The following is a 26,521-nucleotide window of genomic DNA, read 5'->3' as shown; positions in this document are numbered from 1 at the left end:
CCTACCAACAATCTTGCTGAAAGGTACTTCTGAACGAACCTACAGATTACACTATTGATGCCCTGCTAACAGAAGGGTACACATCTTATGTAATCATAGCAAGACAGCAACATCCATAGGTGTTTAATTCTGGAATTAATATTGTAGCCATCAATAAGATCAGCAAAATATCCAAGTCAAGATGTGCATTGTCTCATCCTCAAAAATAGTATTCAGCATTTCACACACGTGCAAACTATATTCCCAGAAAGATCCTTGGACTACAATGTATAAGAAATTGAAATGCTCAGAGAAACACAAAGTCCAACACAAATCTTCACAATAACATGTAAAGAAGAGCCAAACTCCCAACCAAGGCTTGCAAGCATGCCAATAAAGTCCCAAGAGCTAAGTGCAATGTTACAGTTTGTAGTGTTCAGACAGTACATGTGGTCAGTTTGATACACCACATGGGTTCCAGCAGCAAAGATGAAGACTTAATTCCATCCAAATGATTTACCCTACAAGAATGGACTGCATACATTATATGACAAAATAGATACTAATGTAAGTGCAAATATCATGGATTTTCACATGTTGCATGAGATGTACTCAGAAAATTAGCTGAATATCAAATAGACTACACATAATAAGCTAACTGCTTACCATGGGTCTGACATCCCATGCATTGGCATTATTTAGCTTAAATGCAAATGTATTGGGATGGATACTGAAATCTTTTACATTGCTAACACAGAAGAACTCTCTACCACTTTCTACATATATGCACAGATTTACAGATCATCATGATTCATTAGTTAACCAATACATCAATTCAGACATTAAAAATTCTAAACACAACATTGCTTCTATGCACGATCTGACTAATCTCTTCCCAAACTGATTTAATTCTGTTGGTAACTTTGAAGGTAGTTCATTATTGTGCCCGAAAAATGATTCACAACCCAGCACTACCTCCTTCCAAGTGCCATATTCACATTCAGGATAAGCTGAAAGTGAGAGTGGGTCCCATGGTATAAAATACCATCATTCATAAAGTTGAGCATCACATCAATGTAGTTTGAAGAAAGATGACACTTTGTTGCAAGCCTTGATTGGAAGTTTGGCTCTTCTTTACATACTATTATGATAATTTGTATTGGACTTTGTGTTTCTTTGAGCACTTCAATTTCTTATACATTTTAGCCCATTTCTGAAGAAGGGTCCCAACCCGAAACATCAACGTTCCTGCTCCTCTGACGCTACTTGGCTTGCTATGTTCCTCCAGCTCCACACTCTGTTATCTCTGATTCCAGCATCAGCAGTTCTTACTATCTCTGGCACTTTATGTGTATGTTTTTATCCAAGTTGGCTGAACAATGCACAAAAGAAATGTCCACACAAGATTCCTAACTTGGAATAGCTTAATCCCAAATTTTTAGGAACAAGTTTTTTTTAAGTTTGATGCCAAAATAAAATATTGCCCCATGCACCTTTTGCCTGAATCACTGGAACTGACAACTTTTAGAATACCATGCAGTACGTACTGTTTTCTCAGATTGTCATTTAGATTGTCTATCAGCCAGTAAACGTTCCGACAATATCCTTTTTATATCATGGAGAAGCTATCAGGTTTTCTCTGCATCACAGGCGATATTGTAGTTCTTAGAAAATCTAAACACAAGCATGACACAAATCTTCATCAGTTCATGGAAGCGGCAAGGAAATGAGACTTAGTTTCAACAGTAAAAAATATCAAAATACCCCAAGGCAAGTTAATGTCTTCAGATTAACATGTTCTTCATGTGCTATTAGACCTCATCCTATCAAAATAGAAGATATATAAAAAATTCCAACACCACGAAACAAAGGTGACTTCCAAAGATTTCTCCGTTTCTTCAACTTTATTAGCCTCATATATTCTGAATTTTGTGACCGATGCATCTCTTCTTCAGGTGTTGCTGCATGCTGACACAAAATATATGTAACAGGAATGTCATCAACGTAATTTTAAATCTCTTAAAAGATTTTTTTTTCAGGAGGTGCATTCATCAATACTATGATCTCTCTAAGCTTATCACATTGGAAGCAGATGTATTCCTGAAAGGCCTAAGAAGATGTTAATTACAAAATGTAAACCCATTGTGTTTTGTTCTAAAGTTTGGAAGACAGATCCACACAGTTCTTCCATCTAAACACTCAACCAAATATATGTGATGCATTATTGGAAAGAGGAAGAAAATGGAACAAGGGCATGATTAACTACCATGCAGATAGTTATCCCAACTTAAATGAGAGCAAAAAATCAGCATTTGAAATTTTCACACAAATAAATGGGTTTGTGAAGAGCTACCATTTTGTGTCCAGTCTAGATCATACAACATTGTCAAAAATTACAGTCAAATCGATCAAACAGCCAACACATCTCACTTGTGCCGATCAGCTGTCCATCATACAAGACAATGACTTTTGTACCAAAAATATCATGCCAGACAGTAATCAAACATGATACACATCCATACACAATGACAAACACAATGCAGAATGAAGCTACTTGGTGAGTTATGATGATCGAGTTGTATTATACATCCACCAAAGCATTTTCTTTATGTTTAAAGATAGTGTTGAGATGTGCATCTATATATATATTTATCAAAGCAGGTTTCCTATTCTTTAAGGGGAAATGGGGAGATATTGTATTTTTGCACAGATCTAAGGAAGGGATTATACCTTTAAGACAGTTAGATGGAATCACAATATGACATTCTAATGAAAGAGGCCTCCATCCTACTCTTCATTCAATTAGTCAACAGTAACTCTAATAGCAACTGACAGCTAGTTAGTCAATAGTCAATAGTCAGTTAATATGTACATAGTGTATAACTGAGTCTCTGAATAATGCATAATATATAATGCTGTAATGTCATATTAGTGTACATAGTTGGCAATAAACCCAACTCTGTGGTTTATAGATCATGGACTGACATATACAACGCTACACAAAGCTGATCACTTCCCTTGTGTCTCACATAGAGAAAGTAGATATGAAGGGGCTGGATAAAGCACTTTGAAATATGTTTTGCTTCTTCTGGCTTATCTTCCACTGTTTGGCTGTAAAATTCAGTGGCTTTAATTATTGTTACTCTAGACTGGTTAGATGTGTTTACTATTGAATCTTCTAATATTCCACAGTTTCCTTCAATTTCATGCACAGAATAAGACATTGACTATACCTGTTGCCTATTTTTCCTTCTGATACAGAATTTTACATTTTGCTACATCAAATTTCATCTTCCATTGTTCTGTGCACTTACATAATTTTCCCAACTCTATCAAGAATCACTGTGGTGTCTCTTCCAATTTCACTCACCCTCCTAGCATGGGATCACAGTTTAAAATTCAAAATTGTATATTTATTCAGTTCAAAAGTAGACCATTCAGCCTACTGAATTCTGAGGAACGGTCACCAGACCCGAAACGTTAACTCTGTTTTCTCCTTCACAGATGCTGCCAGACCTGCTGAGCTTTTCCAGCAACTTTATATTCCTTCCATTCACCCTATACTGTCTCTACATTCATCAAATATGTAAATTAACTATGCAATGTGAGCATTTGAATGCTTTGACTTTCTTATAAAGTTTTTTCATGTTAAAACTCGTGTCAAGCCGCTGAAAATAACTGAGCTAATTAGATTATAACCTTTCGGTCCCATACAGGTCAATGGATAGCAAGACTCTGTACCTGATCCACTACCATCACTATGATCCAGCATAGGTGGTGCTCTGATCTTGAAGGTCCTCCTGTAAATGCATATTGCCAGGTCCTTTTTGGCACCTTCTTTTATGACTTGGTGGTAATCGTTCTGCTGCCTCTTTGGCAGGGCATGGGTCTGGCAAGGGAGATACTTGCCCTGCCTGTCTCAGTCATCTTTCTGCTATGAAGTCTAGCAGATTCCTCTGACTAGTCCATTTTAGTACTTCTTGGTTACTGATATAGTCGCTTTGCCCATGTGATGTACAGGATATTAACTAGACAGCACATGTGAAATACTATAACCTATACGACACACTTGCTGTCCTTTATCCACATCTTGCTGGCATAGAATTGCAGTTGGTCCTACAATGGACATGTGGAATCACAGCTTCATGGCCGTGTTGGATGCCCAGACCAATGTTGCACTGCCAATACATATTGTTGTTGATCTCTACATCACCATCTCTGGAGATAAAGTTTTCTACGTAGGTATTAACCCACCAAAGTAACTCAGTCAACATTTCCAAGGGTAAAACAGGCAAAGGCCAGTTGCCAAAAATTTGCTTGCAGAAAATCCATTTGCACACATAAGAAGAGCATGCTCACCACAGTTCTGCTGAAACAGTAAAAAAGTAACAGCTCCAAGGAAATAGCCAGCCAAAGTGATTTCACAAAAAGAATCCATACTCTAACCTCAAGCAGACCTGGTTGTATGCTGCAATGACATACAACCATTTTTGAAATTGCTGCCAATGATTTTTATTTTAAAAAGATATTTTTGTTTCCATTTGACAGTCATTGCTTGTCCTACCATTTAGAATAAATCTAGGCCTGGATTATAACTACACTGGGACATATCTGAGCTAAATCATCACATTGATTGATTATTAGATGGCTTTCAGAAGAACATAGAACAGTAGCACATAGTGCAGGCCCTTTGGCCCACAATGTTGGGCTGACCTAATATCCTACTCTAAGATAAAACTACCCAATATTCCCTAAACTTTACTGTTATCCATGTGCCTATCCAAGAGTCACTTAAATGTGCCTCATGTATCTGACTCCACCATCACCACCAGCAGCGAATTCCATGCATCCACCACTCTCTGTGTAAAGAACCTACCTCTAACGTCTCCCCTATGCGTTCCTCCAATCACCTTAAAATTATTCCCCCTCGCAATTGTCACTTCCGCCCTGGGAAAAGGTCGCTGGCTACCCATTTCATCTATGCCTCTCATAATCTTTTGTTTGAAACTTACGCTGCACGTTAATTAAAAATAGATAGGTGGCTTTGATGTAATCCAGATCTCACTTAAGATATGTGACTGAATTCAAACACATTCCGTTAGAAACTAAAAGGAACAACTGAAAATCTAGAAATATGTAACAATTTTCATTTTCATAAGCCTAGCGTAAGGTATGTTTAAAAAATTGTGAAGATAGTTTTGATATAATTGAAAAACAAATGTGATGTATATTGAGACAGATTCTCACTGGTGCTTTCTTAGTATTCTGGAACAGATATGAGCTGCATTTGGCCCAGGTAGGTGCTAGTTATGAAAGCTACAATGACAGATAAAGGGAAAACTGGCTGGTTTCCATGGGAAAGCTGAACTTCATCCAGATTACTTAACAAAGCATAAATGAGACACTGTAGCTTCTAAATCTTGAAAAAGCATATTGAACACATCTGAGCCAAGAATAATTTTCTCAACATTTTTTTATATTACACTCAACAGAATAGCAAGGGGGAAATAATTTTTAAAAAAATCATGTTCCAACTTCCTCAAGCATTAAATGAATATGTGGACACAGCTGTGGACTGTACAACCATAAAGAATGGTGCTCAAAGCTAGGCCCCTTATAGTTAATGAGTCCAATTAAGACAAGATTTCAACAGTCATTCTGTATCCCCAACTGAATTTGGTCCTCATAAAATTGTCTCAGTGAGCCTGACTCTCAGAATGAAACAGCAGAAGGGCTGTACTCTTGTTGGACCTGTATACATTTTCATAGATTAGCAGCAAGAACATGGTGCTAGCCATCCATTTTACTTGCACTTTTGTGCTGGGATTTGTAGTTACTCAAGAGCCAAAATAATGCAGTTCTTTCTGGGAAACCGGATCTGTGTAAACAGAGCAAGCAATGGTGCGTCTTCCTTCTGAGCTACACAGGGTCTAAACTTGAGACTTATTAGATTGAATAATGAATTAAATTCAAAATCATGCACAGAAATTCCACATTTTTAAAAGTATATTTCCTTTGCAAGAGAGATTGTTAGGCAGCAATTAAAAGTTACCATGCGCTTTAAAGATCACTTATGTTTGAATGAGCAGGATGGCCAACCGTTTTCTAATGTGTTGTCAACTATCACATTATTACCACAAATTGTTGACCTTCTACATGAATGCCTTTTCAAGATATATTGATGAAGTGAAGTTTGTGAAGAGCAAGACATCTTGGATGTTATCCTCCTGTTCTCCAAATTTAACAATGCATGTGTATATTTTGATACTAACTGTTTGATTTACTCCTTAATAGCAGAGCACTGCTTGTGCGACTCGGGCAAAGTGAAAAATATAATGATGTGACCAAATAGGAACAGTTTAAAACATCATTATTTCCATCGTAAACTACTATTTCTATTTCCCTTATACACATTCCAGCTAGATTTTATTTGGGCAAGAGATACTGCCAATGCTGGAGAATCTGAGATAACAAGGTGTAGAGCTGGATGGACACAGCAGGTCAGGCCGCATCAGAGGAGCAGGAAAGCTGACGTTTCAGGTCGAGACCTTACTTCAAAAAAATTTCTGAAGAGGGATCTTGACCTGAAACGTTAGCTTTCCTGCTCCTCTGATGCGGTTTGGCCTGCTGTGTCCATCCAGCTCTACACCATGTTATTTTTTATTTGGGCAATATTTGTTACATCTGATTCATTTTTATTGTAGCAATTATTTCTGCAAAAAGGACATTGCTGATGATCTTAAAATTAAAACAACTGGCCTTCTCAAATGTGTGAGTTACCAATTTTTTTTAGATTTGATGCAATTTGATTTATCTCAAATACAAAAAATGTTCGTTGAAGAAATACTAAACCTGAGCAAATAGGCAGGAATCATGTTGTTGGAGATGTCAAATATTGGCAGACACACCACATATGCAAGCAGCTATGCCTCAAAGTCTTAAGGGTGTGCTCCTTGCCAAAGTCCTTGAAGGCTCCTCTCAGTCAGGGGGTCTTGACATAGCAAGCTAAGGGCAGCCTTTGATACCAGGCCAGGGGATTGGCCATGGTCAGTTGTGTGGTCAGGGTGTTAGGGTGTTCTTGGTTAGGATGTCTCCGTCTCTATAATCCAGGGTGTGGATTACAGTCAGACCTGTGGCTTCGCAGTGGCTAGTCCGAGAGTCCAAGAAATGTAGAGGCATCAGTCAGGAGTCTGGTACTCTCATGTTGGATGGCCAGTTGGGTTGTTCAAGTGATGGGCCACAGACATTCCATTTGGTCAGTCCAGAGAAGGTAGGGGACAGATGGTGATAACAGCTATCACTGTGAGGAGACTTTGGAACCTGTTTGGGGACTGTAACCTGGGCAAATGGGGTATGACAATTGTGAAGGAAGGCAACTGTATTTGTAAGGAGGTATGCAGTAAAGTGTGAATGGGAACAGGGCATTCCAGGAAAGGGAATTGTACATGGTCAGCAGCACCCTAGCTTCAAGGCAGACTGGGGGAAGAGCACATGACCTATGAGGGACCATACACCTAGAATCAATGATCTGACGACCTTAAGAGAGCAAGAACATTTGGCTCAGACCCTGCACTGTCCAGGATACAGACCTAATCCCTGGTGATCATAATGAAATGGCTAGCTGTCTGCTGTGTACCTCCCTGTCCCAGGCATTGAGGACCACATCATTCAACACCAACAGTTCCACACACAGAGGCTGGGAAACAGTAGAGATATTGTACCAAGATGGGCAACAGAACATAGTGTTCTATGGATGCCTTATGGATTTCGCTTGCACATGTTGAGCAGATTTTCAGCACAGATAACAATCCATGCTACATGCTAAATGGACAAATGTTAGGTATTTTGGTGGCACAGTGACGTTCAGAGCTAGACAGACAGATATATTGAAAAACCATTAACATTCATGGACATGTGAGTCTTATATACAGTGAGCCATCACCCATGTTACTAATAAGCTCTCAAAAGGTTTTTTTCTCATTCTTTTCCTCACACTATATCTTAGTGCTGGTTCAGGTTCCATAGCCAGATGCAAGTGCACTTTCCTCGGTTTTAACTTCCAAGAGTTGGGCAGGGACAAGCTGGGTAGAAATGGAGGGCCTGGCCACCTCTGGGATGCCCTGAGAGGCGATGTCTGATGGATGCCTCCTGGCTTTACACCGTCTGCTTTTGAGGAAGGGCACCTGGAGGGTCTCCATGCCCCTGTCACTATGTCTTTGATCATGAAACATAGTGGCTGGGGTGAAGGAATGCAGATCTGTGAGTCTATCCTGTAGAATCTGAGAGTGCTGGAGCTAGATTTACATGGCAGCCACCAAATTGTCTACGGAAGTAATCAGATGACTGCATGCTTGAGGCAGTTGTTATTCCCAGGGCAAAGCTTTACTGCTGCAGCCCCTGGGCACTGAAGGCCAATGCCTCCCATATGTCTGCTGCTCCTGTTCCTCCCTGTGGATGGTGTTATTGATTGCCAACAATGCAGGGCGCTCTCCTACCTGGGGCTGAGCAGATGCCTAGTCTCTGGCAGTCCTTCGAGTGCCAGCGGCCTGTTGCATTTCTTCCCCTGTGGTAAAGGAGACTGCTCTTCCCATCATTCATTGCTATTCATTCTGTCTTATTTCCAGTTTACAACACTTTATAGTCAACTTTACAAAACAAAAATAATTTTTAAGCTCGCCAAGGTAAAATAACAATTCTGGAATCTTCTACATTTCACCACATTGATTGGATGAAAATCTTAAGGAAACATTTAATTACAATGACCAACTTTAGTTGAGGACATTGAACTACGTATATTATGTACTTTTTGTTAGGCTAAGTTCATACCTGACATTTACTTTGTGAAGAAACTATTCTTTTTACTGTACAGAACATTCATAGCATCATGCTTTCATTAGCTAATTAGTCTGGAAATTATACATGTGATTTGAATTCTGTGATGCTCCAATGAAAGTAAGCTCAGCAAACAATTTCAAAATAAAAAAAGCTGATGTAGCCATGTCAGGAAGTCTCCTATTACTGTTTGAAACTTGACTTTTAAAAAAAATTTACACAGTGAATATTTCTTCACTATTCTTGACATTATTTGTACAACCTTTGACTCTGGGCCATGTTTGTCTTTTTAAACAAAACTGTAGGAGTGAATCATGGTTTCAGATTTCCTTGCACCTGCTAAAAGAAATTGTGGAATTATCCAAGTTTCTTTGTATTTTGTTCAGGGTCGTTTTCTTTCTGCAGAATCCAGGCAATCCAAGCACATTTGTAATTAAGCTTATTTCAACACATACAGCACAACCGACAAGCTGCCTGATGTCAGACACAACAAGATTTCAGTCCCAGCTGAGCTCTCATGAGGAATTTAATAGTGTGACTTTCAATTTTTCTGACTTTTAGTCCAAACACATCTCTCTTCCAGGGATTTTTGGAAATTTGGATTTTTTTTTTCATGTCAGAGATTGGGTCACTATTAAAGAAAGAAGGAGCAAATTGGAAATCAACATCAGAGTGAAGAATGGTGACGGTGCCAGTGAAGATGTTTGAAATACATGGGGAAATGGAGTCTGCAAAATCTGCTAGCTGAGTTAAGAGCAAGATGCAGACTGGCAGGTCTGCACTTACATCTTCATCTCAGATGCAGTAAAAATATCAAATAACTATTTTTATGCTCCTTTCAAAGCAATACTGAAATTGTTCACAGTTGATCCTTCAAAGAAAACTAATTTTTGACATGAAGTCCAATGTGGAATCTCTGATTTTTCTGCATGAGGCAAACCTGCAATGTGTACATAGAAATTAAAAGTAACTTTCACAAAGTTCTGTACAAAAGCCTGTCACTTAATTTTTAACACTGTATCAAATTAAACATACTTTAAAAGATCAAATAGGTGATTGAATCTTACTATATTTTGGTAAAGTGTTATTTCTGTCGAGTTTCATGGAAGGTTCCTCTCCAAAAGGCCATGTCAGTTTTCTCTCACTATTATCATAAACCTGTCTCGATAACTACCTGCTGCCTCTCTACAGCATCCCTCTACTCTGATTCTCATGCCTCGTCCCACTCATAGGAACCAAAAGAACTCACCATTTGCTGGATATCCTACAATAGGCCAACCTTCCTGGAGCCAATGTCATATTCAAATGCCTGTCATGCACCTGGACCTGGACATCTGATTGCATTCTGTGGCTGTCCTACACACAATTTGGTGGATGTGGTGGCAGACAAGGGGAAATTGGTGCCTTCTTTGCAGAAAGGGACCTTGACATCCTTGTGTTTAAAGTGGTGAAGAGGTGGTATGTTCCCCTTCACCAGGACTGCCAAGCGAGACCGCAACTTGCCAGCCTGGTCTGAGGTTGCCACACAGGTCATTGCAGTCTCCATGGTTTGGATAATGCCCAGCAAGGTGGAAAGAAGGTTAATGACCATCTCTGCTCTGCCAACATAAGTGCCACCATATTCTCCCTGCCACCTCACATTCACTCTATCTTTGCTCCTGTACCCACCTCCCACGCCCTATCACTCTCACACTCACTTGCAACATCTCCCCTCACTTGCTCTAACCCTAGCCAACACCCTCAGACTACTGATCCTGCTTGGCCTTTGCAATGTCCACTCACTTACTCAGGACACAACACCACTTTTCCCCACCTGCACAAACACTAACAAATGTGCCATTCAATGTCATTTCTCTCAATCCTTCCCTTTCTCTTATCACAGCATGAAAAGAGCCTATTAAGGAACTGAAAGGACCAGGATAGTTGCCTATCATTTGCACCCCCCCCCCTCCCACCCTTTATGAAGAGAGTTCTTGGTCCTCGCTCACTGACAAGGATTAGGATAGAGGTCCTGCAGAGGTGCATGTCTCAGAAACCAATTAAAAAGTCATTCTTCATTGTCATGCACTCTCAGATTTACCCCTCAATCAATGTACTTTCCACCTGCCACAACTTATAAACATCTGTCATGACACTTAGTATCTTTTGAATCTTGTAGCATGACAACTGTGATTGTGATCAAGAGTGTCACCTATAAGGTATCTCCTTCATCACCTCTGAAGAAGAACACACAATGCCTCAGAGAAAGGAATAGCAAGGCTGCTGCCACCAGCTCAGACACAAAAACATTGATAGGTATTTTATCACGATCTGCTGGGAAGCATTTCAATGCCACAGCTGGTCAAGGAAGACAGCTGACTGGCACTTAGAGGGCAGCTGAATGCGGGCACCTGCACTGTTGGCATCAGGGACTTTATGCAAATGCATAGGTAGACTCAGGAGCAACAGTCAGGGATATGGGAAGGCAGTGGACATGAGTTGGTGTCTGCCACAGAACACCAGGTCTCGGTCCACTGGATATGTGAACAGACCTGGCCTCATTGCTCTAACTATTTGCCCCAGTACTAACAGGAAGGCAACAAGGGCAAGAGATTTTGACCTCACTCTAGCTACCTCTTGTTCACAAATAGAAAGGGTGTTGCCAGAGGTCAGCCAGCAAAAACAGGACCACATTCAGACCACTCCCAGAAGTCTCCTCTGAGGTCACTCTAGAGATCGCCAGACCTTTCACCTCTATCCTGCCTGCTAGCTGCTGCTCTGTGGGAGGCCAAGCCAAGGAGGGTGCTCTTGCCTCTGGCACAGACATGCTCAATGTGCCTAGGCCCTCTAACCACAAATAACCCCAGTGTCAGCTGATCAAAGCTCCAAGGCCAAAGGGCTTCACCATGGAGCAGGCTACCTTCACCCGAGCTGTGGACAGGTACAGCACTGAGACTTAGTGTGAGGAAGAGAATGGAGAAGACCTTCTGAGGGTACATTGATGGCACAAGTGACATTTAATTGTAAATATATTCTCACATTTATAAATATGTACGTATAATTCTGATTATCATCTGTTTATGTGAGTCTCTATGTAGCTGCAAGTATAATCTTGACGGTACTGAGGTCACCCATCCTTATCCCGAGACAATATTCAATGGACCAAGGATTGAAGTCAGCAGCTGCTGCAATGTGAGCATGTAGTGGGTAAATCACTAGTGCCTGCAACTTTGGTAACATGGTCCATCTTTCCAGGGGCATTGTCATTGCATTAGTGGCTTTCGGCCATTAGTCTACATTAAATGATGAGGAAGGCTTGGCTCAAGGAGTTAGAGCACACAATTGGCTAATCATTAGAGGTTACAAGGAATGCTGACCTCACTCCTGTTTTCCCTGGATTGCCTGCATTGGAATAAGACTGACTATGACTTACTCCCCATACTGTTAGAGCTCCAACTGGATGCCAGGCCGTGCTCCTCAACTGTACAGGAGACATATTGTTCTGGAACCTTGTGGCTAATGAGTGTCTCCCTGAACAATAAGATGCTTGGGACATTGGGTGCTGGAAAATAGTGCAGGAGTCAGAGTGACATAAGAAAACACCATACAGGAATATGTCCATCCTCTTGACTGCTTTCTACCACAACCATTACAAGCTGCCTGACTTTGTGTCAGTGCTAAACAGCAAGGTAATACTGTTCTAAAGGAAAGTCATCCTGTACTGAAAATGTTAACTCTCTCCACAGATGCTGGCAGGCCTGCTGAGTTTCTCCAGCATTCTGTGTGTTTGTTTCAGATTTTCCAACACTCTGACTAATCACTGTTGACAACTATAACAAGCTGCTTGGCTTTTTGCCTGTGCTAAAAAGTTGAGATAAGACAGAAATATTATCAGCCTGTAAGGTCTGAATCAGGCAGCAAAACACAAAAAGCAAAGCAAAACAAAAATTCATAGAGCGTTCAAGTAGGTACAAAGTGAGAAACAAGTGAAGAGCCTCAGATGCGTCTTGCTCAGATGCATGGCATGGTCTCTGTGTGTATTAAAGCAGCAGGATGACAATGAAGGATATCAGTGGCTCCAAAGCGCATCATTCAGGTGGGTGACTGGGCGATGAAGTGAGGCTGGTGCATTTCCAATGTCGACCTTCACGGGCAGAGGATGCAAGCAGTCACAGCCCATGGAGCATAAACTGAGATGGTGAGGACTGCTGACCAGGATGAAGGGCAGGAGAAGCCATCAGCAAGCTGTAACTACCAGATACCTGCTCTGACTTATTTGTCAGCAATTTCACCTTCTAGTTTCTCTCCAGCCTGTGGGAGTATGGGAAATGGCATATAAATAAGGCAAATAAACAAGGATTATAACTAGATTAAAAATACATGCAAATAGGCTTCTCACCACTCACTCTCAAGATTCTCACTTCACCATTCAAAGCTGAAGTGGAAAGTCTACTTGTTTTTTTCTTGATATCAAGAAGCTCATTTTTCTGATTGTGCCGTATTTTTCCAAATGTCTCACCACTGCCATGTCGTTCAAGGGCTGGGAAAATTCAGCTCAACATTCTATTTTGATGGCTATTCATCAGAACTAGGAGCAGTTTGAAATGTATTTGCTTTCAGCAAGTGTAAGAGAGAGAGTGCAGAAAGACCATATGGCAGGCAAGAAATAGGGTGGAAGAAAGGAGAGATTAAATGACAAAACAGTAAGTGATGCAGTACAAATGAAGTGGTAACAGGATAGAGAAAAAGGCAAAAGGTGACCCTAGAGTTAGCAGTAGTGACGGAATGATGAAATACTGTCATAAAGTCAAAAAGAAGAGAAAAATGAGAGTAACACCATAACCCGCAAAGATAAAGGAAGCAAAATGGGATGACAGAGGTTAAGTTTATTGAACTCAGTGTTGAATCCAGAAGGTTATAAGGTGCCTAATTGAAAGATGAGGAGCTCTCTTTCAGGATCAAAACAGTGTGAAGCCGGAGAAACACAGCAGCTCATGCAGCATCAGAGGAGCAGGACAGATGATGTTTCAGGCTTAGACCCTTCATCAGAGTTGGGGAGGGGGAAGGGGAAGGGAGCTGGTTAATGAATAGAGGTGAAGAGGTATAGGGCTGGGGGAAGGTAGATGGGATGGCAATAGGTGGAGTCAGGTAAGGGTAGTGGGGATTGGTCAGTGGGATGAGTGGGGAAGGAGATGTACAGGTAGTGTCAGGTCAAGGAGGCTGGGATGAGAGGGAGGGTTTTGTTTTTCTTCATTCATTGATGAGATGAGGTCATCACTGGCTAGGCAGCATTCATTACCCATCCCAAATTGCCCAGAGGGTAGTTAAGAGTCAACCACATTGCTGTGGGTCTGAAGTCACACGTAGGCCAGACTAGGTAAGGATAGCAGATTTCCTTCCCTAAAGGACATTAGTAAATCAGATTTTTTTTCCAACGATCAACAATGGATTCATGGTCATCATTAGATTCTTTATTTCAGATATTTTATTGAATTCAAATTCCACCATCTGCCGTTGTAGATTCGGACCCAGGTCCCCAGAACATTATCTGGGTCCCTGGATTAACACCACAAGGCCATTTCTTCCCTTGGTTGGACATGGGACGTGGCTGGGGATGGGCCGATTTTGAAACTGGTGAATTCCATGTTTAGGCCATCAGGTTGCAGGCTCCCAAGATGGAATATAAGGTGCTACTCCTCCCATTTGTGGGTGGCGTCGTTGTGACACTGGAGAAGGCCCAGGATGTCAAGTAGGGAGTGGGAGGGGCAGTTAAAATGGTTGGCGAATGGAAGGTGTTGTTGATTATAGTGTATGGAGCGCAGGTGCTTCGCAAATCTGTCACCGAGTCTGTGCTTGGTCTCACTGATATAGCAGCCCCCACATTGGGAGCAGCAGATACGGTAGACCAGTTTGGAGGATGTACAGTTGAACCCCTGTTGGACATGGGAAGTTTGTCTTGGGCCTCAGATGGAGGTGAGGGTGGAGGTGTAGGATCCAGGTGTAGCACTTCCTGTGGTTGTATGGAAAGGTGCTGGGTGTGATGGGGTTGGTAGGGAGTGTGGAGTGGACAAGGGAGTCACAGAGAGAGTGGTCTCTACAAAAGGCAAATATGGGTGGGGAAGGAAATGTCTCTTTGGTGTTGGGGTCAGATTGCAGGTAATGGAAATGGCGGAGGATGATGCGCTGGATGTGGAGATTGGTGGGGTGGTATGTCCTTCAGGCTTCCATTGAGCGTTGATCCCCTCAGCAAACCAAGGACAAAATCTCAGCAAGATAATAAGCTGGAAAATTGAAATGAAAAGCAACTGAAACTTATTAAGACTGAAAGGAAGCGTTCCTCAAAGCAGTCACTTATTCTGCAATTGTGCTCCCCAGTGACAACCCCAGCCAACCAGTGCCAAACCTAAATACAAAGAAAGTTCACAACCAAATTATCATATTTAAAATTCCCTCCACTTACCTTCTTGGAATGGATGAATTATGCCCCTACCTTCCAACCAAAGTTAACACCTGAAAATAGTGTGTTGGATGTGTGTTTGGATAAGGAACCTAGATGAAGAAAGTAAGGACTGCAGAGGCATACAGACTTTAAACCTTCATTTAACACATCCGTTTATGTTAGGTTTTTCCAATTTGCTTTTTACTAGATTGGACCTCAGTTCTCCTTGATCGTCCTCTACAATTTTACTCAAAGTAATAGACTGATTTAGCTTCACTTATTTCCCTAATTGCCTTCATTGACTTGTATGGTTCTATGCCATAACATCATATTCATAGCACAAAAACATTATGATCAGTTCAAACGGCCTATGCTGATGTTTACACTCCTCACAAATCTTACACCATACATTATCTCAGCATGACAATGTTCATTTCTCCCTCATTTATTTATTGAACATCCTCTTAAATATATCTATGCTTTTACCTCAACTATTCTGTGTGATATTGAGTTTCATAAGTAACTACTATATGATTATCTCTCAAACACATTCTTTCTAGGATGAAAGTTTTGTTAAACCTACTTCATATTAAATCTCTTCACATTAGGAATCAAATCTTTGGCTGAATGCTGCAGTAATTCTGGTCCTTAAATTTTCTTTCTTTATTGTTTTTGAAAAGGATTTGGACATCATTGGCAAGGCCAGGTTTTGGTGTCCATCTCTAAGTGTTCTTGAATTGAATGGCTTCCTTGGCCATTTCAGAGCGCAGTTAAGGGTTAGCCACATAGCTGTCTTGTTTGTGAATGTCTCCTTTGTTTCTTGGTGAAAAGAACTGGACACAGTGTCACAGCACTGGGAACTCACAGGCAACAGTCTGTGTGGAGTTTGCAAGTTCTCCCCAGATCCGCATGGGTTTCCTCCAGGTGTTCCAGTTTCCTCCCACAGTCCAAAAATGTTCAAGTTAGGTGATTGGCTATGCTAAATAACCTGCAGTGTCCAGGGACATGCAGGTCAAGTGGGTGAACCATAATAAATGTTGGGTTACGGTGGATAGGGTAGATCTGTGAGGGATGCTCTTCAGAGGGTCAGTGCAGATGTAATGGGCCAAATGACCTCTATCTGCACTATCAGTATCCAGGTGAAGCAGACCACTGCATTGTTCATTTGACGACTGGAACAGGGTCAGGATAATCGGACTTATCCTATTGTTTAGGCTATATACTTCAACATTGTATTGATTTTGATGATAATTGCATTGCATTGATTGCATACGTGGGTCATCAAATCTATTGGGACTCTTAGGTCACTTTCAATTTTATTCTTAGTGGCTTCATTGCCATTCATGAAAGACGTCTGATTTGCATTTTTTCTTTTCATGTGCAGTACTTTATATGCACCTGCATTGAATTTTATCTACATCTTTCCTGTCTACATGCATCATTTATGAGCACATTCTTTGATTTCTAAGGTGATTCCTTCAATTACACTAGCACATCAAGTGTTCTATCAGACGCAAAATTTTTCAATTTGCATTCAGTTTCTGAATTTGCATCATTGATGTAAATTTGAAATAATAATGGGCCCAACACTGGGCCGTGAAGAATTGTATGCAATACCTCCTCACTCCCCCCTCACATTCTGATAAACCTCTTTTAACAAGAGCCCCCATTATCTGCTTTAATATTTTATCCATTATTCTGGTTTAATCCTGAATTCCCACAGATCTGAACTCGAATAAGTCATTCCAACATGACTTTGTCAAAGGCCTATTACAAGTGTAGCAATGTCACATTGGAGAGTTTGCTAATTTGGTCATCTGCTTCTTGAAGGAATCAAAGAGGTTAATTCAGCACTTTCCTACTAACTCTCTGTTGATTTGTTTACCAGATTTTTGCATAACACATACTCACAGCAGTTGATTCCATTTCCTTCTTGCAACTGGAATAAAATTAATGGGTCAATCAGAACCCATGCCTGAGTTCATGACATTTTAAACATTTTCTCATTGAACAGATTTTGGAAAGAATTGCACTTAAATGGTAGGTTTTAAAACAAAATAAAAACCGAAAGAACAGTGCATGCTGGAAATCAGAAATGATAAAAGAAATTGCTGGAAAGGCTCATCAGGTCTGGCATCTGTGGTTTTAAAGTGGAAGAAATACGACGGGACAACAAAGTTTGAAATGCCAGGTGTTTGGCATTTTTATGTCTGCAGAATTATTTGCATGGAATACATTTCCCTAACCTGTCTCATTTATATTGAAGTGGTTAAGATTCACTGGGATAGCACACTGGAAATCAAATCCCATGATCCCCAGAGTGGTCACAAAAGTTAAAAACTTTATAAGGTACAGCCAATATAAGTTATCCAATTGACTTGACTTTCAGAACCAGATTAATACAAAGCACAGATCAGGTTTCTGTACTGAACAAGAATTATTATTTATCTTAAGTAATTGGACAGTAGCTACAGCTAAACAGTTATAAACCATCAGCATTTGCTACTACTAATTAAAACACTAGCCCCTTTATGCACACACAAACAGACAGGGTAAAGTAACTTATGGCCAGAGAAGAAAAACTAGAAAAGTTTTCCTGCAATTCTTTCCAAAATCTGTTCAATGAGAAAATGTTTAAAACGTCATGAACTCAGGCATGGGTTCTGATTGACCCATTAATTTTATTCCAATTGCAAGAAGGAAATGGAATCAACTGCTGTGAGTTCAGTAATCTTTGTTCTCAGGTTCTGTTGTGATCTTTATGACGCCTGCTGTCCAGCACATTGCTTCAGTTATCTTTCTTCAGTTTCACCCACTGGTGATGAGAAACGCAAGTTAGCTGGTTTGTTTATAAAAGGTCTCTGATTTATCAGTTAAAAGTCATAGCATACAACAGGTGTTGCAGGAAAAAAAAATGAACTATTTTTCTTCCGGTCAACAGAAAGTTTTCCATGTAGGCGGCTGGGAGATCATTCCTGAGCTGGGGAACAACAAAACACTCCTCTCTCTTAGATAACAAAGTGTGGAACTGGATGAACACAGCAGGCCAAGCAGCATCTTAGGAGCACAAAAGCTGTCGTTTCAGGCCTAGACTCTTCATCAGAAAAGGGGGAGGGGAGAGGGTTCTGAAATAACTAGGGAGAGAGGGGAGGTGGATTGAAGATGGATAGAGGAGAAGAGAGGTGGAGAGGAGACAGACAAGTTAAAGTGGATTACAAGAGAACTGCACTGGGAGGGAGATCCCTGAGGTTTGTCTGGAGGGAGGAGGGTAACTTCCTCTCTCTTGTTCTCATTGTAACTAGTTCCCAGCTCTAAGTGATTCAGTTGCTTAAGAAACAATCACACGCTTGATAGCAAGCAGAAGGTCTCTGTCATTGATAACTAGTCACTAGTCCATACATCAATCAACTTCTTGTTGCCAGCAAATGCATGTTCCTTGGCTCCAAATTGTCTGCTGTGTGAATCACAATTACTGGTTGTTCAAACAGTTAATTACAAGGTTCTTGCAATGGGTCGGGGTATTTACTGCAGTCACGCTCTCAAACATTGTTTTTTACAACAACTCTCTCTCATTTCAAACCCCAGTTAAAGGCACCAGTATTACATAGATTATCTCAGTTTAGTGAGGGTACTTTGTTCATGTCTTCTCTGGCACATGCAAGCACTTAGACAAATTCTATTCTGATTTACGTGAGGAATTTGTTTTAAGTGTCTGTCAATGCTATTAATAATTTGTGATTTGTTGAAATAACAAAATTCATGCACATTATGCAGAGCGTGATTGTAATTTATGTTATAAACATAGCAAGATGTCTGATGTGGGCAAAAATATCCATATGAAAGGAATTGTCTGCCAGGTTTGATTTGTTGCAATCAATTAGTGAACAACATTTATCTTTTCAATTTTTGTTAAATTGAAGAATGTTTCAGTGATGGAAATTCACTGTATTAAATTGTGTTTACATAGCTGTTCCTCATTATTTTTACATGCAACTTTACATCAAAATTGTGATTCTGATTTTACATGATAACTTTTGGACTGTGCCAAATGTATGCATTCAGCTGCAGTGGAATTGGTGACACTAGAGAAATATCCATAAACTTTTATTTAGCCATATGATTTATGCTGAAATTCTAGATGGACAGCCAGAATAGATTAATTATTGATCATTTGGAATTTTCAACATTTTACAAAGGAAAAATCCCTTTTCTGAGCTTTGTGTTTCACAAACTATTACTGTCACTTTGCCTATCACACAGTAACACTGTGCATTTCTAATCAACAAGAACCTAGCAACAGAATAATCCACACGGCTCATTGCATCAATTCAGTCACGATCTGAGTGAATGGTTCAAAGTTCAGTTATGTACCTCAGTTTCATATCCTTTAATATCTTTACCCAACAAACATCTATCAATCTCAGTTTTAGAAATTTCAATTTATCTAACCTTAGCAGCTTTTTTGTGAAGGAAGTTCCAGATTTCCATTGTCCTTTGATGAACAATTGCTTCCTGCCTTCATCCCTGGCTCTAATTTTAAGGTTGCTCTTCCTGAGTTTAGGTCACACACACACACACACACAATCACACACACACACCCCCCCCCCCCCCAGGAACAAACAGTTTCTCATCATTTAATATTAAATATCCCTTAGTTTTCTACTCTCAATGCACACTGCACTTGTCTCTCTAACAATTGTAAAAGAAAGTTCTGTTTTCAAACTGTATGGCTTAAGTTTTTTTTCTGATTAAGTACCAGATGTAGCAACAATGATATCAATGTTACCACCCAGAAATTCATTATTCTACTCATTTTTAAATTTTGGTGGCTGAATTATACTTCTATCTACGTGACATTAAGACTGTACCCTACTTAGCCATACATGCATATATGTACAGTATATGCAAAATGATCCTGAAGAAGTCGTTTATTATTCACTTCTGTCTTAACTTGGTAGAATTAAATTAAATTAAGTTCTTCATTACTCGTTGAGAATACAATAATGAATGCTGAATCAGTGAATGCAGAAGAAGGGTTAAATATTTTTTGGGTCATTTCTTTCAATATGAGAAAGTAATGGATCAGTAGCCACATTGGGAACCATGTGGCCAGTCTTAAAATTTAAAGTATAATGCATCATAGTCTATCTCCTAACTCAATTTACACTCTACTGATATTGAATCATAGGACCGTAAACAATCAGAAACCATCAGAGGACAACATAATAGATGGTGGGATCAAATGAAGATTGGACAATGATTCCATATAGCACACCTCTCACTCATTGAAATTTGGATGAATTCTTACACCTTCTACTTCATTGATGTGTTTGTAGGAACGTACTAGGCAGAATCTTCCCAGCTGCTGAACAACATGGGTATTAGTGAGAAAGTCCCACAAACTGATTTGTGAAAATAGCCAGAAAATCTGTTTTTTGTGAGGTTGAGTGCAGGATAAATTTTGACAAGAGTAACTCCCCTGTTTTCCCTCATTGTCATATAATGGGATCTTTTACACCCAGCTGACAGAGTGAATGCAACTCTGATTTAATTCACATGTGAAAGACAGAACTTCCAATGCTGCAACATTCCAGAGATATCTGGTGCAGAACTGGGGGAGTGAGAATTGAACTCACAATCTTCTCATTCAGAGGTACAAGTCATTGTGCCTCCACTAACACAGTGATACTAAGAGTTGAATTTTTCCCGACATGGCTCCCCAATAAATTGCCACCTCCGGGGACCTTTTGCCGGGGTGAGACATAAGGCAGGTACACTACATTCTGACATTACAATTTTGTTAATGCTGGTGCCTTTGCACTGACTCATCTGTAAATAGGAGCAATCTTGCAACTTCTCCAATGTGTTGCTGGCAGTGATGCAACTTACTGCCATTAGGTCACCAGCTAAATGGGCTTCCCTGTAGCAGGACAGGAGGCAGTTGGAGGTAGCAGCTCGATACCATGAGGAGGAGCTCGGTGTAACGAAAGATAATGATCACTACTCAGGCCAATCTAACAGTGTGGTTTTCTTTCCATTCGTATAGAGTTAATACATCCTCCTGACTGGAACACTGATAATACAAACTGGCTTGGGTGCCTCACTTTGAGATGCCTTTGTGGTCCCCAGTCTGCATCTGCAGCAACCAGCTCACGTAGTACAGAAACAAGGCTCCTGAGCCAATAGCCCTATGATGGGGCTGAAGTTTTAGCTGACGTTTTTTGGTCCTTGGGGCAGGCTTCTGAAACTTAGGGCAAAATCCAACCACTGGTGTTCTTGTTTTAACACAGCCAAGAGTAATTTATAAACCAATATCCATTTAAGTCTGCCTCTCTTCTGTGTGTCATTAATCATGGATATATTGAATACTAGTGCAGCAAAGAACTGTCCATTTATAAATAGATTAAAGATGCTATTGAGCCACACTACCGATTCATCTATTTCTCACTGTATATTATCACATCAGTACAAGGAGCCGATTGAATGCCAATTGTTTTCGCTAGTGCTGCCTCTTCCCGCATAAAATACCTCAGGGGCCAAATTTTCCTCAGGTTTTGATACAGCATTGTCAGTGCAGTAAGAAGACCTTTTATGTGTACCAACATTCTAAAGGTGGACTCTTTAATTTATCATTTTGTTATTATCAAGGCATTTTTCTTGTTCAGTTTCCTATATTTTTAGTAGACAGCAAATTTCCATTTGTTCAAAATTAACCAGAAACTAAATGGATGTATTATGAGGATAATAAGCTGCTTGCTTAAAGGTAGTTGAAAATGCATGAAGACAGCAAAGAAAATTGTGCCTGACTTCTGTTTTTTTTATGCAATAAAGAATGACATGCAGTTAAAATGAAAGGAATAGCTTCTCTCTGCAATGGCACAATCCTTGAACACAACAAAAAATACACATCTATTCCCCAACTTTTCACAGTAGTTTACAAATTTCTTGTTATTAAGCAGACTATCATATTTGGGAGAGGGAGGTCACATTTTCCCACATGTCCCATTGTTTTATTTCGTGTAGGTCTCATCTGTGAGGAATGCTGTGATGCTGGCTGTGATTTATTAAATTCAATGAACTTTGCAGAGTTCAAATCCCAATGTGTTTATCTTTAATCTCTACCTCACAATCTTAGAGGGTTTACATTGCCTTGTATGCCTGTCTTGACGTACTTCGTTTTATTAAAATGGCTTCAGAGTCTTTTAAATGAAATGACAACAATCTGTACAAAACAAAACAGTCAGCAGCATTCCTGAAGTGAAATAAACTTGGTTAGCAAGGTTTGATTGTGAACAGGTTGGGGGGGGGGGGGGGGGGGGGGGGGCGCTGCGGTGGGGGTAGAAGTCATACAAAGATTTGATGGCAATTGATGCTTGGTTGAATGAAAGGTAATTTTTCAACAGTTTGTAATCATTAATTATCAATAATGGTACAATATTTTCTAGGTAGATTCAAACTTCTTAAACGTTAGTAGAAAAAGGAAACATTGAAATAAAAGAAAAAAGAGCTCATCACAAAATTAAATTCATCACCACATGCATTATTCAGAAGAATTAGGCTAGAACCGAGGCTTTCAATCTAATCAAAGCACTTTGTTCTCGACTCATGTTTAATTAACTCTATATCCTAATTTACCTAAAGGGTCTTTTGAATTATTTTCTCTGACCTTATTAACCCCAGAAACAAAATGACTATAAACAAAGATCATGTTGATTGCATTGTATGGTATAAGCATGGGTTCAATGATTGTTATCATCCTGAAAATATGATACTAGGTTTTTACAACGTGCAGCTAACATTTTGAATAAACAGCAACATATGGTTGAATATCATGATCAGAGGACTACTTTACACTGGCACAAAATGTACTGTAGTTTGGAGATTTGAACTAAGGCTTTTAGGTATTTCCTGACTATTGAAACAACCAAGGCATTTCATGGGTGATGACTTATTCCCCCATGGCTACATAGTAATGGCATTGGTAACAGAAATCCCACTCATTATTCCCACTTGAACAGACAGCATGTTAAATTATTGTAATTTAACATTTAACTTATCAATGAGCTTGGCTCACCCAGCCAAAAGTCATTAGAAGTCATTATTGAGGTTCTCATGTGTAAAGCATCAAAAAAGCTGCTGATTTTTTGAATATTTCGATGTAGTTATGTACTAAACTTCTTTTCAGATAAAGAGAGGTATATAGATTATTTCAGAGATAGTAGGAACTGCAGGTGCTGGTCTGAGATAAGAAGGTGTAGAGCTGGATGAACACAGCAGGCCAAGCAGCATCAGAGGAGCAGGAAGGCTAACGTTTCGGGCCTAGATCCTTCTTCAGAAATGGGGGAGGGGAAGGGGGTTCTGAAATAAATAGGGAGAGAGGGGGAGGCAGATAGAAGATGGACAGAGGAGAAGATAAATGGAGAGGAGACGGACAGGTCAAAGAGGCGGGGATAGAGCCAGTAATGGTGAGTGTAGTGGGGAGGTAGGGAGGAGATAGGTCAGTCCAGGAAGGAGGGACAGGTCAAGGGGGTGGGATGAGGTTAGTAGGTAGGAAATGGAGATGGGGCTTGAGGTGGGAGGAGGGGATAGGTGCGAGAAAGGACAGGTTAGGGAGGCGGGGACGAGCTGGGCTGGTTTTGGAGTGTAGTAGGGGGAGGGGAGATTTTGAAGCTTGTGAAGTCCGCATTGATACCATTGGGCTGCAGGATTCCCAAGCCGAATGTAAGGTAATTTTCCTGCAAACTTCGGGTGGCATCATTGTGGCACTGCAGGAGGCCCAGGATGGGCATGTCATCTGCAGAATGGGAGGCGTTGAAATGGTTCGCAACTGGGAGGTGCAGTTGTTTATGGCGAACCAAGCGGAGGTGTTCTGCTAGGTGGTTCCCAAGCCTCCATTTGGTTTCCTCAATGTAGAGGAGGCCACAACGGGAACAGCGGCTGCAATATACCACAGTGTGCAGGTGAACATCTGCTTGATGTGGAAAGTTTTCTTGGAGCCTGGGATGAGAGTGAGGGGGAAGGTGTGGGGGCATGTGTAGCACTTCCTGCAGTTTCAGGGGAATGTGCTGGGTGAGGTGTTTATGGATATCGGTTTCTAGGTGATTGCCAGAGATGGAGACAGGGAGGTCCAGGAAGGAGAGAGAGGCATTAGAGATGGTCCAGCTGGTCAAGCCCACCGACTCCCACAGATACCCAGAATACACCTCCTCCCACCCACCTTTGTGCAAAAATGCTAGCCCCAATACCAATTCCTTCACCTCCGCCACATCTGCTCCCAGGATGAGGCATTCCACTCTCGCATATTCTCCTCATTTTTCAAGGTCCGCAACATCCCCCCCGCAGTGGTCGAGAACGCCCTCGACTGTGTCTCCTGCATTTCCTGCAACTCATCCCTCACACCCCCTTCCTGCAATAACAACCAAAACACAATCCCACTTATCCTCAAGTACCACCCTACCAACATCCGGGTCCAACGCATCATCCTCCGACACTTCCACCATCTGCAATCCGACCCCACCACCAAAGACATTTTTCCCTCCCTACCCTCATCTGCTTTCCGGAGGGAGCACTCACTCTCTCTGTGACTCCCTTGAGGTTGTGGATGGTTTGGGAGATGAAGTTTTGGTGGTGGGAGGTGGACCTCTCTGTTTCCATCTCTGGCAACCGCCTGGAAGCTGAGATCCATTTCAAGCCCACTGATTCCCATAGCTACCTAGAATACACCTCCACCCACCCATCTTCCTGCAAAAATGCCATCCCATATTCCCAATTCCTTCGCCTTCACCGCATCTGCTCCCAAGTTGAGCCAATCCACTCCTGGACATCCCAGATGACTTCATTTTTCAAGGACCGCAACTACCCTCAACAGAAGTTGATAATGCCCTCAACCGTGTCTCTCACATTTCCCGCAACTAATCCCTCACACCCTCTCCCCACAATAACAACCAAAACAGAATCCCTCTCATCCTCACGTACAACCCCACCAACCTCCGGATCCAACGCATCATCCTCTGACATTTCTGCCATCTGCAATCTGACCCTCTACCAAGACATTTTTCCTCTCCAGCCTTATCTGCTTTCCGGAGGGATCACTCTCTCCGTGACTCCCTTGTCCATTCCACACTCCCCACCAGCCCCACCTTCCCCAGCACTTATCCCTGCAACTTCAGGAATTTCTACAACTCCCCCCTCACCCCCATCCCAGGCTCTAAGATGGCCTTCCACATCAAACAGATGTTCACCTGCGCATCTGCTAACGTGCTTTACTGCATCCACCTTTCCCGATGTGGCCTCCTCTACATCGGGGAAACCAAGCAGAGGCTTGGGGACTGCTTTGTGGAACACCTACGCTCGGGTGGCAATAAACAACTGCATCTCCCAGTCATGACCCATTTCAACACCCCCCCTTTCACGACATGTCCATCCTGGGCCTCCTGTAGTGCCACAACAATACCACCCGAATGCTACAGGAACAGAATCTCACATTTTGCTTGGGAACCCTGCAACCCAATGGTAACAATGTGTACTTCACAAGCTTCAAAATCTCCCCTCCCCTCCCACTCCTTATTTATTTCAGAATCCCCTTCCCCTCCCCCATTTCTGAAGAAAGGTCTAGACCTGAAACATCAGCTTTCCTGCTCCTCTGATGCTGCTTGGTCTGTTATGTTCGTCCAGCTCTATACCTTGGTATCTCAGATTCTCCAGCATCAGCAGTTCCTACTATCTCTGAGTGGAGTTTTATAAAGCTGCACCATAACTTGTCTATCCTTATACTCAATGTCCCTTCCAATGAAGGCAAGCATGCCATAAGCCGTTTTTTACTACCTTATGTATTTGCATTGCCACCTTCAGTGAGCTCCAGGCTTGTGCACCCAGATCTTTCTACATAATCAATATTCCAAAGGGTTCTGCCCTTCACTGTATAATTTCCACCCATACTTGGTTTTCCAAAATGCAGCACCTCACATTTATCCAGATTTAACTCCATCTGCCATTTTTCTGCCCATGACTCCAACTGATCTATATCCTGCTGTATCCTCTGACAAGATAACAAAGTGTGAAGCTGGATAAACACAGCAGGCCAAGCAGCATCTCAGGAGCAGTGGTCCTGAGATGCTGCTTGGCTTGCTGTGTTCATCCAGCTTCATACTTTATTATCTTGGATTCTCCGGCATCTGCAGTTCCCATTATCTCTGTATCCTCTGACAACCCTCCTCAATATCCGTAACTCTTCTAATCCTTGTATAGCCCACAAATTTACTAATTTGACTAGCTAGAATTAAACATTTTTGA

The 26,521-nt window shown here is 41.1% G+C and overlaps 1 protein-coding gene across 2 annotated transcripts in view; it reads right to left on the bottom strand.

Annotated features, from left to right (window-relative positions):
* The window catches only part of LOC125463097 (guanine nucleotide-binding protein G(i) subunit alpha-1), a 171,667-nt gene that overhangs the window by 122,809 nt on the left and 22,337 nt on the right, over nt 1–26,521 (bottom strand). The window contains exon 1 of one of the 2 annotated variants that reach the window (XM_048553821.2): nt 1,527–1,546. The exons of the other annotated variant lie outside the window; for it this stretch is intronic. The gene's annotated coding sequence lies outside the window, so the exon portion shown is untranslated. Of the gene's footprint in view, nt 1–1,526; nt 1,547–26,521 lie in introns of those variants that run through there. 2 annotated transcript variants of the gene reach the window in all.

This window comes from Stegostoma tigrinum, chromosome 25 (assembly GCF_030684315.1).
Source record: "Stegostoma tigrinum isolate sSteTig4 chromosome 25, sSteTig4.hap1, whole genome shotgun sequence".
Lineage (NCBI taxonomy): Eukaryota > Metazoa > Chordata > Chondrichthyes > Orectolobiformes > Stegostomatidae > Stegostoma > Stegostoma tigrinum.
This window is presented reverse-complemented; position numbering and strand designations above follow the sequence as displayed.